Source organism: Megascapheus bottae, chromosome 25, assembly GCF_031878675.1.
Source record: "Megascapheus bottae isolate mThoBot1 chromosome 25, mThoBot2.hap1, whole genome shotgun sequence".
Taxonomy (NCBI): Eukaryota; Metazoa; Chordata; class Mammalia; order Rodentia; family Geomyidae; genus Megascapheus; species Megascapheus bottae.
In genome coordinates this window covers 6011140-6027450 of record NC_143533.1, presented here as the reverse complement: position 1 = coordinate 6027450, position 16311 = coordinate 6011140, and the positions used below count along the sequence as shown (strand labels likewise).

Here is a 16311-nt window from a genome sequence, read left to right as displayed (position 1 = left end):
GTCTTGGGCTGCTAACTTGGGCTGTAGTCTTCCCGACCCCATCTTTTTCTTGTCTACTTTTCATTTCTTCTTTTCCCAGTCTTCACCCCCAAGATCAGGAATCCTGGTTCGCTTCCGGCTGGCTCCAGCAAACTACTCCCCCAAAAAGCCAGAAATGGAGCTTAAGTCCCATTGAAAAGCTCAGGGACAGAGCCCAGGGCCCTGAGTTCAAGCCCCAGGACCACATACATATACACAAATACACATACATATACACATATACACAAATACATATACACATATACACAAAAAGTTGTCTATCACAATGGAAAAATCTGAAGGCTGGCACAGCAGCCCAGCCATGCCAGTAGGAGATCTTGCATTCTCTGGCTTTCTAGACCACCTAGGCCAGCTTGTGCCTTCAATTTCAAGATCGTGATAGCCAGGTAGAAGGAAGGAAGGAGACAGGAGTCAACAATGGATGAGTCTCACCTGAGTCTGACTCTGGCCCACATGTCCTTCCTTTTCAGTGGCTGGCTGGAAGTATCTTTGAAAGGGATTTTGGGAATTTTTTTTTTTTTAATACCCATGAGTGGTCCATCTCTACATGGTCAGGATTCTTTTTGTAAGGAATAAAGGGAGATATCACATAGGTAGCTGAAAGTTTGGGCTTCACCTTCTAAGAGATGGATCCATAAGTGACCGAAGGAGACAGAGAGAGGCAGGATGGGGGAGGGAGGGAGGGAGGAAAGGAAGGAGATGAATTGTGAACTAAAATCAATTGTGAAGGGGGCCTTAAACCTTGGGCAGGAACATGTCAGTTATGGGTTTTTGTGACATTCTAGCGAGCTTCAGAAAAGGAACTTTTCCTTCTTTCCCTTAACGTACTGGCTTCAAGGTTCATCCATGTTGTGGCATGGATCAGAATTGCCTTTCTCTTTAGGGGTGAATACTATTCCACTACATGTATAGACCACATTTTGTTTTCTATTCATCTGTTGAAAAACAAAGAGATCACTCCCATTCTCAGCTACTGGTAATAATGATACTACAGATGAGCAAGGAAAAAATATATATCTATATTTTGATGAACCATTTGCATTTTTGAATTTGTATTGAATTTGTATTTTCTTTAACTTGCTTTTCTGCTTCTGTATACTTGCTTGCTATAACCTTGAGGAAGGTAACAGCAGTTCTCCTGACTAATCTACAACCACCCACTCACCCTTGGGCCCTAGACACTCCCGGATCTGGAGCACGAGCTACCCTCTGGTAGGGAGTATGCACATTCCAGACCCTCCACCTAGGCCTGGGGCTTCAAGGGCCATCTGGCACCTACAAGGTCGGACTTGTGGGTCAACACTAGGGCAATCGCAAGCCCATTACCATTGAGATAAAACCATCCTCCTAGAATCACCATAGGGGCTCCCAATCAGTTCAAAGCACGACAGTCAGCTAGCCCGACCAATGATTAGCCTTGGCCCCTTTCCCACTTTGTGTTCCACCAATCATTGTTAGAAGTTTGGTATGAATTTTCCCACGTGGTGTATCGATTCATTACTAATGCTTACTGGGGCCTTCCCCCTACCAAAGAATGTACAAAAGGTGCTGTAATCTTGTGCTCAGGGCCTCTGGTCTGCACTCTACTATCAGTGCACAGAGACCCGTGCTCGAGTTCGTCAATAAACGACTCATTGCAGTTTGCATTGATCTCTGGCCTCTGGCGATCCTTCTGGGGGGCTTCAAGTTTCTGGGCATTATACAGACATGGGTATAGAAATATCTCTGTAAAACAAAGCACGTAGAAAAGAAGTTTTGTTGGAAAGGTAAAAGAAAACAAGAAAACATGAAGTTCTTTCTCTCTTTTTTTTTTTTTTGTTAGTCGTGGGCCTTGAGCTTGGTGCCTGAACACTGTCCCTGAACTTTTTTTTTTTTGCTCAAGGTGAGTGCTCTACCACTTTGAGCCATAGCACCACTCTTCCAGTTGTCTGGTGGTTAACTGATCATAAGCATCTCATGGACTTTCTGCCTTGGCTTTGCACCATGATCCTCAGATCTCAAACTCCTAAGTAGCTAGGATTACAGGTGTGAGTCACCAGCATTCGGCTATTATTATTGTTGTTGTTTTTAGTGTGGTGGTAGGATAATATCCAAGTACATCCTTTTTGAATAGAACTAATCAATAGCCTTGACAGGTTCAAGTCATTTTGCTTTTGGTGGTGGTATACCCTCTTAAGATTCCAGGATATATGGGGCCGGGAGTTTGGCCTAGTGGTTGAATGCTTGCCTAGCATGCACGAAGACCCGGGTTCGATTCCTCGGTATCACATACAGAGAAAAAAGCCAGATGTGGTGCTGAGGCTCAAGTGGTAGAGCTCTAGCCTTGAGAAAGTCCAAGGACAGTGCTCAGGCCCTGAGCTCAAGCCCAGGACTGGCAAAAAAAAAAAAAAAGATTCCAGGATATGGCCAGGTACGGATGTCATACGCCTGTAATCCCAGCTACTCAGGAAGCCAAGATTAGCTGGGTGCTGGTGGCTCACACCTGTCATCCTAGCTACTCAGGAGGCTGAGATATGAGGATCATGGTTCAAAGCCAGCCTCGGCAGGAAAAGGTCTATGAGGCCTTCATCTCCAATGAACCACCAGAAAACTGGAAGTGGCACCGTGGCTCAAGATGACAGAGCACTAGCCTTGAGCACATAAGCTCAGGGGCAGTGCTTAGGCCCTGAGTTCAAGAAAAAAGAAAAGAAAAGAAAAGAAAAGAAAAAGCAAGGAGGTGAGGGGAAAGAAGCCAAGATTAACAGGAAGCTCAATTGTCCAAGGCTGGATGTGGCACACACACACACACACACCCTGAGACCCGATCCAAAAATTAACTTCATGCCAAAAAGGGCGGTGGGACATGGGTGTGGATACAGAAGTCAGACACTCCAGTCTGGTGTTTATTGAACGGTAGGACTCACATGGCTGGTTTGGATCTTCACGGCAGTGGCTTCTGGAATCGGAGGGCATTCTGGAGTGCTGGATTCTGGCGCTTCCGAATGACAGATGACCAGATCAATGGAGAAGGATGCTGGCTCTTGATCCTTTTTGCTCTCTTCCTTCTCTCTCCTGGGCTGGAATTCGACCTCTCGACTCATGGATGCTTCAGACAGTGCTGTAGGAGAGAGTCCGCTGTTGACGACTTTCAGGTTCTTCAAGGAGGCTGGGGGTGTGTCCTGCAGTTGGATCAGGGCTGAACAGTCCCTAAGGAGGCAGACTTTTGTGGCCTCGGGGATTGGTAAGGGCTTCTGGGACTCTGTGGACAGGAGCTTCTCGGATGGGAAGAAGGTGAGGTTCACCGAGTATGATTTGTGCTCTAAAGTACTTGCTTCAGGGTCAGCTTCGGTTTGCTTGTTGAGGTCCAGTGAGGAGTCCTCGTTCTCCTGGTTCTCCTGAGAAGCCTCCCTCACCTTGCTGTCTTGGAATATACTAGAATAATTGCTGAGAGAATGGGTGGCTTCTGGAGATGACTGGGGCACGGCATAGGCAGAAGAACAGGAGGTGCCTGAGTAGGATGTCATTGTATGAGCTGCATGGACAGATCTGTGGCCGTCTGAGGGGTTTTGATGCAGGCCAGGACAGCACAGAAGCACAGCCTGGAGACCATGGACTCAGTGGGGGCTGGAAGGCTGCTGGGAAGCTGTGAGCACAACGACCTCACAGCCCCATCTCATTCCTATACAGGAAGGGCAAGTTGTGAGACGGGGTGAGTTATCCAGAAAGTATTGTAAAAGCCAAGTGCAGGTGCCTCACACCTGTCATCGTAGCTACTCAGAAGGCTGAGATCTGAGGCTCAAGGTTCAAAGCCAGCCTCGGCAGGAAAGTTGGCGATACTCTTATTTGCCCAATGAACCACCAGAACACTGGAAGTGGCACTGTGGCTCAAAGTGGGAGAATGCTAGCCTTGAGCAAAAAAGCTCAGGGACAGCACCCAGGCCCTGAGTTCAAGTCCCAATAAGAATAATATTGTAAGCAGGTTACCCTCATTCTCATTCAGTTACCAGCATGTCTCCCCTCTTATCCATTCACTATTTTAGTGCTTAGTCTATGCGAACTCATTCATTATATGTCACCCACTTACTCAGCGACTCATTTGTTCCTTTTTTTTTTTTTTTTTGCCAATCCTGGGCCTTGAGCTCAGGGCCTGGGCTCTGAGGCCTTTACCTCTGCTCTTGGTCAGACTTCTTGCTCCCACCCGCTGTGTCCTTTTTCAACCCAAGATGAACACAATACTCGCGTTGGGGTTCTGCCTAGGTCACCAAGCACAGGTGACTTAGGTAGCCCCAGGAGCTCCTCTGGTGGGGGCTGCTAGTGTGACATCAGAAAGAGACAAACAACATTCCACTCCCAGTCAGCTTCTGTCACGGGAGCCAGGAGGCTGTAGCTGCTGTGGGATACTGCACCTCACTGTCAGTTAATCCTAAGAGTACCAACAGAGCTGGCTGCCAGTGGTAAATCCTGGCTACTCAGGAGGCTGAAGTCTGAGGACCTCAGTTCAAAGCCAGCTCAGGTGGAAGTCCCTGTGAGGCTCTTATTGCCAATCAACTATTCAGAAAAAGCTGGAAGCAGTGCTATAGCTCAAGTGGTAGAGTGTTAGCCTTGAGCACAAAGAGGCTCAGAGACTGCGCCTAGCCCTGCGTTCAAGCTCCAGGACCAGCAAACAACAACAACAACAATGACAAGGAGTACTAACAGCTAGCAATAATTAAAGGCTATGTCACACATAGAAAGATGCAGCTTTATAACATCGACACGGGAAGCTCTTGTGGAGGGCACTCTAGAGAAGTAGCTTGCATGTAATTGAAGTTAAAAGCATGTGCAAACTCCCAACTGCAGTGTGGTAACATTAGGGTGCTAATGCAATTCCTATGGTAACCACAAAGGAAAACATACATAGAGCTGCAGAAAATAGATGCAAACTATGTACACATACACACAAAAGGAAATAAGAAAGGAATTAAAATATTTCACAATGAGACAAAAAACCCCACCTAACCACTAAAAATGAATGGGAGAAATGGGAGATAGAAAGTTTGTGATATTTACAGAAAGCATAAAACAAGACAACAAAAAAAATCTTATTAGTAATTAAATGAGTTAAATTCTCTAATGAGAAGGCAGAGATTGGCAGAACAAAAAGGTATTTTTAAAGCTACGATCCAAATATATGCTATCTGCAAAAAAAACCAACTTTAGAATGAGAAACAGATAAATTGAAAGGCAAGGAACGGGGGGAAATAGTCCACAAAAATAGCAATCAAAGGAGCAGGAGCTTCAAATGAGCCATTCACAAGAGACTGACACTATAGGCGTTGGGTTATAGGAGCCACCTTAGAGCATGAGATTCCTGGACACAGAAGTAAAGTGAGTGCTAGGGGCAGGGGGGGTGGGGGAAGAAAGTCTAGGGAGTGTGAAATTGCCCAGAGCTTCAGTTTTGCAAGATGAAAAGCGATTTGGAGAGGCATGATGGTGACAGTGGTGATGTCAAAACAATACGAATGCAAGGATGCTGGGAGCTGGTGGCTCTCCTTCGTAATTCTAGCCACTCAGAAGGCTGAGATCAGAGGATCATGGTTTTGAAGCCAGCCTGCACAGGAAGGTTGGAAGCTGTGTGCAGAGGTGGAGCTCCTGCAGGGGTGCTGGAGAGGGGATGAGGAGGTTCTGATCTTTTCAGCACCTTGGAGAGCAACTGAGCTTGCTGGGGCAGGTAGGAAGGGGGGCGTGTGGGTCATGAGGGGATTAGTCCATTCCCCAGGGAACATACTTTTATTTATTTTCTGCCAGTCCTGGGCCTGGAACCCAGAGCCTCACTCACTTGTTGGACTTTATCTACTGAAGGTTGGCCCTCCATCACTTGAGCCACACCTCTGCTTCTGGCTTTTTGCTGGTTAATGAGTGGTCATAGTGTCTGGGACTTTTCCTGCTTGGATTGGCTTTTTGGATAAGGATCTTCAGATCTCAGCCTCCTGTATAGCTAGGATTACAGGCGTGGGCTACCAGGGCTTGGTGAAGATATCAATATTAATTCATGTTTAATGGTTCACTGTTGGCAGAAACTCTGCGTTAGCTCAGAAGACATTAGCGATACAAGCGTGAGAGAAACAAAAACAAAACATGAAACCTTGCACAAAGAGGGGTCAGTGTTTTTCCTGGATCAGATGGCCCAGTCAATGTCGTCTGCAGCTGGCTCTCTCCTAAGGCAGTGCATGCATTGTTGACATTCAGATCTAGGTTCTGAACTGGCACACATGCTGGGGGTGCGGGCTTGGTGGACTTCCAGTGTTGTCCTCCCTATGCCCAGCACAGCCCCTCTTTCTCTTTCTGCACACTCAACAGTGGAACCTCCCTCCCCGACTTTTCATCTCTAAGGCTCACTGGCTTCCACCTCCAAACCCAGCGTGGGCCATCCACAACCACAGCCCAGCTTTCTTTCTCTTCTCAGAGGCGTCTAGAGTTTCAAGCCAGGGTGACCACATGGTGAATTGGTGAGGAGGCGCCAATGTCAGGATGGGGAAAGAGCGTTGTCTTTCTCTTCAATCAAACAGAGATAAAGAAACACAGACAGCAGCTGAGAGCCACGTGCAAGATGTGTACTCAGTAATCTTAGCTGCTCAGGAGGCTGAAATCTGAGGATCACAGTTCAAAGCCAGCCCAGGCAGGAAAATTCATGAGACCCAGAGCTCAAGCCCCATGACTGACAAAAAAAAAAAGATAGGTACTCATATGATAATTAAACTGCACAGTCTGACAGCATAAGTTAAACAACAGCAACAAAAGAGTGAGCTCAAGGGTGCCCCACTAATTAGCCAGGTGCTGGTGGCTTATGTCAGTACCCTTAGCTAGTCAAGAGGCTGATATCTGAGGATTATGGTTCAAAACCAGCCTGGACAGGAAAGTCTGTGAGACTCTCATTTCCAGTGAGTCACCAAAAAGCTAGAAATGGAGCTGTGGCTCAAGTGATAGAGAACTAGCCTTGACCAAAATAAAACTCAGGAACAGCTCCCATGCTCTGAGCTCAAGTGCCAGGATGAAGGATGCAGAGGAAGGGGAGGAGGAGGGAGAGGGGAGAGGAAGGAGAAGGAGGAAGGGGAGGAGGAGGAGGAGGAGTAGAACAGTATCAAGGCCCTGAGTTCAAGCCTCATGACCAACAAAAGAAGATGACGTTGGAGGAAGAGAAGGAGGAAGAGGAGGAGAAGGAGGAGGGGGAGGAGGAGGAGGAGGAGGAGAAAAAGAAGAAGAAGAAGAAGAAGAAGAAGAAGAAGAAGAAGAAGAAGAAGAAGAAGGAGAGGAAGAGGAAGAAGAGGAGGAGGAGGCAGAGGAAGAGAAAGAGGAAGAAGAAAGATGAAATGAATCATTGCCCTAACATAAACCACCAGTTGAGAAACAAAGTGCATTCATTCATTCATTGCATGAGCCTGCTGCAGTGTTTACAGAGTCTCGACGTATCTTAGACCTTGGGCTGAAAATCCACTTGCAAAAACAGCTCGTCAAGATGATCTCCCCCACCCTTCACCCCCACACACAAGGAAAACACGCGTAGGTTTTCCCACTTGCAATTAGGCTGGGAAATGCCCACCTCTCACAGCTTAGGGACCATTTAATGAGTACTTTCCTCCCTCCTCCTCTCAGGAACCGAACCACAACCAGGCAGCCAGTGCACTTCCCTCTCTGCAGGAACCTGCTCTTTCCCCACCACCCACCGGAGGCACTGCCATTAGCTCTACAATAGAAAGAAAGCGCCAGCAACTGGGACCCATCAAAGTTCAACCTTCTGGGGTGCATTGGCCTGCATTAATGATAGTGTGTATCCCCAGGGGTAAGGCCCCAGCTGGGCTGCAAGCCCAGATGCATGGAGAAGCCCCATGGAGATTCCAGGGAGCCATCAGCAGCTTGAGGTCCCCGTTCCTCCTTGATGAGAGCTCTGCTTCCCATCACCCACGTTTGGTGTCATTAATTCATTATCTCTCACACATGCAGGTCAGCCCACTGCCAGCACCCCCCATCCAGAGGAAGAATGGGGGAGGGGAGGGCAGGACAGGACAGGACGGGACAGGAGAGAGAGGAAAGGAGAGTGGTATGTACCAGCATTTCTCTTAGGGACAGATCTATTTCTCTCTCTCTCTCTCTCTCTCTCTCTCTCTCTCTCTCTCTCTCTCTCTCTCTCTCTCTCTCTCTCCTCTCGTGTGTGTGTGTGTGTGTGTGTGTGTGTGTGTGTGTGTGTGTGTGTGTACTAGGACTTGAACTCAGAGCCTGGGCACTATCCTCGAGCTTTTGTTTTTGTTTTGTTTTTCACTCAGTGCTAGCCTTCGATCACTTGAGTCACAGCTTTTTGCTAGATAATTGGAGATAAGAGTCCTCGAGTGCTTTTTCTGCTCCAGCTGGCTTTGAATCTTGGTCCTTAGATCTTGGCTTCCTGAGTAGCTAGGATTACAGGCATAAGCCACCGTGCTCCCAGCTATAATACTTCCTTTTTAACAGCTGGGAATAAAAAACAACAACAAAGAATCATAGTACACGTTTTGTGGTGCATGTCTTATGGCATGTGAAAATGATACAGAAGTTTCAGGTGTTACGGTATATGAAAATGTTACGACGTTCACATTTCAGTGTTAGGTACTAAGTGTAGCAGACACCTTCAGGGGCAAGTTTCTTTGCCAATGGGAGAGCAAGCTGTGGCCCCTTAAAATACTGTCAGTAATCCTTGAAGTGGTCCCTTCTTGTTTCAGCATTTTAGAACTCTTCTGAAAAACACAAGAGGAACCAGCCAAGGTCTCTGATCCGTACAGCACTGAGATTGCTCAGACACATTCCCTTTGAGACAGGACTTATGACCTTACAACTGAGCATACCCAGAAATGGGTGGTTTGATTACCCAGAACTAAAGGGGAAGAGAAAAGGAGAAACAAGAGAGTAGAAAGAGAGATGGAAGGGTGAGAGAGGGAGGAGGAAGAAAAATGAGAGAGGGGAGAGGAAGGAGAAAGGGTAGGAGAGAACAGGAGAGGAGGAGAGGGAGGGTGGAGAGAGGAAAAGGTAAATGTAGGAAGAATAGAAGGAAACCTAGGAAGAGAAAGGAAGAAAGGGAGGGAGAGAAGGAGGAGAGAAGAAAGAGAGAGAGGGAGAAAGACCCTTATTCTTTGCCATTTCTCTGCCCCATCAGAATGCTAAGCCACACCTGTCTTAACATCCTTGCATGTGCCACCATCTTTCTTACCTTGGCCCTGACAATTCTTCTATCTGAAGTGCACTCCCTTGGGCAGACTCCTGTTTATCTGTTCCATGTACACTAAAATGTCTGCTACCTAAAGTGTCAGGGAGGTTGCAAGGGTATTTTTGCCTGGAGAGAAGACAGGGATGGGAATTACTTGCAGAGAAGCAGAGCGAGCAGAAGTACAGAGGAGCGAAGTGCTTGGGCCAGATTAGAGCATATCAGAATGGCCAGTGCTGTTTGGGTTTTGGAGCAGAAGAGAAGGTGGAAGGAGGCGTTTGGTGTATGTGTGTGTGTGTGTGGTGGGGTGAGGAGGTGGAGTATGGGATACAGAATCCAAAGTCAGATTCAGAACTCAGTTCTCAGGCCTGGGAGTATACCTCCACACAAGCTACAGCTCCATGTCCAGCTTTTTTGGTGATTCCTTTGGAGATCAGAGTCTCACAGCCTGCCTGATCTGGCTTCAAACTGTGATCCTCAGAGCTCAGCTTGCTGAGTAGCTAGGATGACAGGCATGAGCCACCAGCGCCCTGCTAGCATAGAGGTCTTGATTCAAATAGTTATGCTATTCTGTCCTCAGACAAATGCACAGAAGCTCATATGCGTACCTCCTCCCAGGCACACTTCTTTTGTTTTTCACTCAGTTTCAGGCAATTCAGGATACTCTTTAAGCCCATTAATCCTGGTTATGAAACCCACAGCCAAACATTAACATGGGTAACATTATACAGCCACTAAACATAGAAAGGTGAATCTAACTGGCCCAGAAAACCTAATGAATAAGTACTAGGAAGACCAAGAATGATTCTCAGCACTCCTGATGGCCCAGCACACTGTGAAGTAGTGGTCTCTGAAGTCGAACGTCCTGGGTTCAAATCCCTGCTCTGCCACTTCCTTGCAGGATCACCTTGGGAAAGTCCCTTAGCTTGAAGCCTCAGTCTCCCCTACATGCCCTGCTATATCATCAACACTCTGTGAGCATTATGTACTACTTTATGACTCCATGAAGTCAGTGGCTCAGTCAACTCAGTGGGGGGATGAAGGGACATTATAGGGATCCCAGATGCCTATCAGGGTGACAACTGGGAAGGAATTATCAGTGTGTCACAGCAGGTCAGGACAGAGCTGGGCGAGAACTCTGGGCTTCCCAGACCCAATCACGAAACTGTCACAATTCTCCCCATGTCCCGTGGACAAGACCCCAGTCTGATGCAAGGAGAGTCTTGTCCATTGTGGTGAGTCGTGGTTTTCAAGAAAGAAAATTTAAAAAAAAATCTGCTAAGAAGCTTCCAGAAGGACTGAGACTAGAAAGAGCTTTATGGTCACACATATGCACTTTATGGATGTGATCCTTTTCAGAAATGGTAAGAAATGCTAAGCTCTAGTAGGATGTTGGTGAAAGCTTTGATGTGTCAGTAAACATGTGAAAACGTGTATTCTCTCCTGGTAAACCAGAATTGTGTGTTGGAACAAGATGCCTTTTTCTTTTTCTTTTTCTTTTTTTTTTTCCAGTCCTGGGCTTGAGCTCAGGGCCTGAGCACTGTCCTTGGACTTTCTCAAGGCTAGAGCTCTACCACTTGAGCCTCAGCACCATTTCCGGCTTTTTTCTATGTATGTGGTACCGAGGAATCGAACCCAGGTCTTCATGCATGCTAGGCAAGCACTTTAGCCACTAGGCCAAACTCCCGGCCCAGCCTTTTTCTTTTTCTTGTCTATAAAATGTGTAGAGATTACCACGAAAGTGATGATTCTCAAGGCTGGCAGGGACAGAGTGCCGTGTGTCTCCTCACACATGACTGAGGGAATAGAAATCACTTTCAGGAGGCAATTTAGTAAATTATATCCAAGCCTTCAAAATCTCTCTCTAAAGATCATCAGGAATGAAAAAAAAAGAACACTTCTGCACAAAGCTATTCACCTCAGCATTATTCGCAAATAGTTTTAATACAGAGAGACAATCAAATTATCCAGAAGTAAGGGAATGATTGAATACGCTTAAGGAGAGCCACACAGGAGAGCATTCAAGAGCTATTTAAAACAACATTTGCACAAATGTCTCCTGACATGGGGAAATGCTTATAATCTTTTTTTTTAGAAATATGAATAGAGCCTGCTATATATATATATATATTACAATATAATCACAATTGCATCCAAAACTATCATTGTAACCTGGGTGCCAGTGGCTCATGCCTGTAACCCTAGCTACTCAGGAGGCTGAGATCTGAGTATCACAGTTCAAAGCCAGCCCAAGGAAGAAAAGTCCCTGAGACTCTTATCTCCAATTCATCACCAAAAAGCTTGGAAATGGAGCTGTCCCTCAAGTGGGAGAGTGAAAAAGCTAAGCCGGCCCTGAGTTTGAGCCCTAGTACCAGCACAAAAGAAAAAAAAATTAATAATAATGCAAGTAGGTCCTGGGCCATATTTCCCAGGTCTTGTCAGACCCAGTGGGCTTCCCTATTAGACCAGAATCCACTCCTAAAGCGTGTTCAATCATTCCCTCAAATAGGCTTGTTACCCTGGAAACCAAGAGACCAAGTGGCCTTTCACTTCCATTCTCAGCCTCAAAGACCTTCAGGTCTTCCAGCTGAGGTGGGAGCTAAAGTCTTTGGGAACACTGAGATTGTTCTGGAAAGAAAATACATCCGTGTATTTCAGGGCTCTTCCCTTCCCTCACCACCCCCCTCCCTCCACCTTCTCTTTTTAAAAGAATAAATTGTCACTTTCCTACTCAATCTGGCTGCTTGCTCTCCTGGCCCCCACCCAGCCACCCACGAATGCGCCACTCTGCTGCCTCCTGTCAAGATCAGCCTTGGGACCCAGCCAGGACAGGAGGAGGGGGGTGGCTGGAGGTAGGGAAGGGGAGCATTGTCTGCCCAGTCCCCTAAGTGTGCCCTGGTCATTCCCAGAGGGTCAGAAGGATTAGACTCCCCAGTTCCAGGAAGGTGGGTTGATCCCTTATACTAAAGGATGATCCAATATCAAGCTCCAAATGTAATGAGTCTTCCCTGAGGCAACTTTATGCCTGTACAGCTGGAAGCCAACAGACATCATGCACCACAGAGTGTAAAGTCAGCCTAGAGTGAGTGCCTGGGACCATAGAGAAGGAACAGAAGTAGGCCAGAGTGTCAGAGGCACACTCTGGGATCAGGTCTACTCTAGGAGGAAGGACATCTAGCTATCTTGAGTCTCTGCTCCAGCTGAGGAGCTTGGTCTCTGCCAAAGGATGTTGACAGCAAAGCATGTTTGCAACTCAGACCTGTGCTCAGGGCTTCGGGATGGCATCCGTGGGGGAACTGGTCAGATTCTAGGGCTTCTTCTCTCCTCTTAAAACCTGCTATTACATGCTTGGTTCCAGAGTCCAGGCTATCATAATATCGAATGTCTGTCAGCATGCCTGCTGTGCACCAGGCTGTCTCTTCCCCAGGGAACAGGCACTGTCACGTCCACTTCACAGACCAAGACACTGATGACCAACCACAGAGAGGTCCAACCAGGGCCCTGAAAGTCAGAGTCCAAAGTGCCAGCTTTCTGCTGTCCCTTTGGCAAAGCAGTTGAGTGCACGCTCATTTGGTGCCTGGCATCGCCTGTATGGTCCATCAGGAGGATCCGTGCTCAGGCTGATGGGTCCTCAAAATCTACAGGGCTGGATATCACGAATGGCAGGCTGCCAGGGAGGCCGCTAGGAGGGACTGTGTGTCCTCACTGCAGGCCCAACTTGGGATCCCTTGCCACAGCCAAGGTGAGGGTGGGTGTCCGGATGCCACGTTCCTGATATAAACACCGTTTTCAGACCTTCCTGCAACATTTGGCACTGGGCTGGGCCCTTTCTCTGGGATGTCCCTCTCCCTTGCCTAAGATGCTTTAGGATCTCCTAGAAAAAAAAAAGTGAGAGTCACCCAGACTAAGGAATAGGCCAAGATCTCACAGCTTGGAAATTGTAAAACACGAGGATATAAATCCAAGATTTGAAGGGCCTGGACCTAGGACAGCACCCTCGAGGTGGGTAGGGAAGTATTCCATGTCCCGACACTCCCTCAGCCAGTTTAGGCCTATAGCCCAGGCAGCCAATCCTTGGAGGATGCCCTCTGGGTGCAGGGGTGGGGGGTGGGGTGGCAGGAGGGCAGGGTTGTGGTGTCCACAGCTCCCACCTCTCCATTCCTGAGCTCAGGGAAAGCTGCTGCCAGACTGGAGGGGAACAGTAAGGTGTGTCAGTTGGAAGTGGAGTTCCAGATGGTCTTTGTCAGTTCAGAGGGGTGGTTTCTGGGAGCTGAGATAGTTGGGTGAACCCCAAACCCTCTCTCTTTTCCTCCCTCCCTCTAGAGCCTTCCTGAGCTCCCACCCTTCTCCAACCCATTGCTTAGCCTTGGGCATGCAGTCTCTCCTCTGTACCTCAGTTTTCTTTGTGAGATGAGATCACCAAGAGGATGGAGTTCCAGCTTATCCCAGACTATACAGCCTCTCAGTCCCTTCAGAGCACACACACGCACCAAAGGGAAGATTATAAGTCAGTGCTGGGTGCAATGATAGGACGTGGTTGGTCTACACAGTGTCTTCAAAATGAATAAAAGTCAGGCACCAGTGGCTCACACCTTGTCATCCTACCTACTCAGGAGGCTGCTATCTGAGGATCACAATTCAAAGCCAACTAGGACAGGAAAGTCCACGAGACCCTTACCTCCAATGAACTCCCAGAAAAACCAGAAGGGGTGCTGCAACTCAAAATGCTAGCTTTGAGTGAAAAAGCTCAGGGACGGAGTCCAGGCTCCGAGTTCAAGTCCCATAATTGACAAATATAAGTAAATAAATACATGCATACATAAATAAATAACTGGAAATCATCAGGAAAGAAAGCCAGGAGATGTGAGGTTTAAGTCCAGTTTTCAACCTTCTGTTGGAAACCTGAAGATGAACCCAAGATAGCCCTCATTTCCAGAGTGGAGTGATTGTGTGGAGACTGGGAAGGAAGGCTCTCTCAGTGCAATGAGCTGGGCTCCTCTGACTTCTACTGATCTCTCCAGGCTTCTCCACGATTAAAGAAGGTATCCATAGAAGGTTGGACAGAGGGGGTTTAATTACCATCATTTATGCCTAGCTGTGTGGTGCGGTTCGCTTATGTTTACATGTTTTAAAACAACACCAGGTGTCTCCTCTAGGATCTCATTGCTTTGATGGAGAAGTAATATGTTGAAAAATCCAGAATTGTTCCCTCTTCCATCTTGTGTGTCCTCAGGCAAGACACCTGGCCTATCTGAGCTCCAGTTTATTCTACAGGGAGACAGGGGATCAAAGAATATCTAGTTCATGGGCATTAAATGAAATAATTTTGTTTACGTTATTAAACGGAGATCCTTGCAAGTAGTAGGTGCTCAATATATGACAGAAGCTTTGCTTAGAACTGCTGTTGAGAGTGAGGGCTGGACTTCCTTTGGCATTACCCACATCCTTCCCACCCCCTGAGCCCCCCTTTTCCTCCCCCCAAAATGCTCATCCAGGTGCCCCAGAAACTCATGTAGCTGGCATTCATGAGGAGAACAGGAATGTGTTCATTTGGCTTGCAAGCCACTCATTCTCTCTCTGAAACCCCTGCTGCTGTACTGTGAGGACTAACTTAATCTGTGCCCACACAGCACACTTTGCCCTGTTGGTACCAATTGGCAGAGCTGTAAATCTTCCAAGGCCTGACTCAGGAACCAGGACAAGCTGTGGCCTGCAGCATGTGTGCTGGCTCACACCCCAAACATGCACATTTATTTATTCACAAATACCATGCCTGTGTTATATATTTATAAGCGATAGACAGGCATGACTGAGTATATGTCTACTATAAATAGACCTTCAAAGACATTGTTCCAGGTTGACCCAAACATCCAGACTACATAGGAGAAAGTTTACTATTTTTCTCCCCATTGGGCAATGAATTAGGAAGACCCTTGGGTCATGTTCCTGGGACGGCCTAGAAATCAGACTTATTCATCTTAGTGCATTTTTTTTTTGGCTGCTATTACAGAATACTTGAGGGTAATTCATTGTGAGCAGAATCTATGGCCTCACAGCTTTGAAGGTTGGAAAGGTCAGAATCAAGGTGTCTGCATCTTCTTGCTGTATCATCACAGTGTGGAAAGCAAGAGGGGGGGAGAGAGAGAGAGAGAGAGAGAGAGAGAGAGAGAGAGAGAGAGAGAGAGAGAGAGAGAGAGAGAGAGAGACTCCTGAGATGACAGCATTAATCTCTTCATTATGAAAGACATAAATACCTCTTCAAGGTCTGATCTCCCAACATCATCACAGTGACAACTACGTTTTGCCTTGGCTTTCCAAGAGGACAAAGCATTCAAACATAGCAATGTGACCCAGGGTGTGAGCAAGTTAGGTTTGAGACAGTGGCTAGTGCAAAGAAAGAGAACCAAAACAATCCTCATCCATTACCTGTGTCTCCATGTCATGGCTGAAGGTTCTTTTGTTTGTTTGGTTTGGTTTGGGTTTGCCAGTCCAGGGGCTTGAGCTCAGGGTCTGAGCGCTGTCCTTGGACTTTTTCCTCAAGGCTAGAGCTTTAGTACTTGAACCACAGCACCATTCTGGCTTTTTTTATGTATGTGGTGCTGAGGAATCAAACCTGAGTGTGCTTGCTAGGCAGGCACTCTATCACTAAGCCAAACTCCCGGCCCCGTGGCTGAAGGCTTGTGTATGTCAGTTCATGTTTCTTTTCTACGTGGAAGCACACCAATGATTTACTGCTCCAATCTATGTGTAGTTTACAGACCAGCAGATTTGCAGGCCTGGAGAACTCAGTCTCAGAAATGCAGAGTCTCAGGCCTCATCCAGAGTTATAGAATCAGGAACTATGTTTTGGTTTATTCCCCTTGGGTTGCATGCACATTGAAATTTACAACACATTCTCTGTAAAGAGCCACACGGTACGAGGCTTTGCAGGCCACAGGATCTCTATCATTTCCTGGGGGGGTTGGGCTGGGGGGCTTGGTCAGAGATACAGAAACGGGCCTGGCAGTGTTTCAATAAAACTTTATTTATAAAAATAGGCAGTGGGTTAATTTGGCCCATGGGTTATAGTTTTCCAACTCCTGCCA

General features: G+C 47.2%; 1 long non-coding RNA gene across 1 annotated transcript; it reads right to left on the bottom strand.

Annotated features, from left to right (window-relative positions):
• Positions 1-2886: 2886 nt before the first annotated feature.
• On the bottom strand, positions 2887-4306 carry LOC150046293 (uncharacterized). The gene is made up of 2 exons (XR_016539602.1): positions 4186-4306; positions 2887-3697 (listed from the first exon to the last, which is right to left on the bottom strand). It is a non-coding gene; the product is annotated as an uncharacterized LOC150046293 (long non-coding RNA).
• Between the last annotated feature and the right edge of the window lie 12005 nt (positions 4307-16311).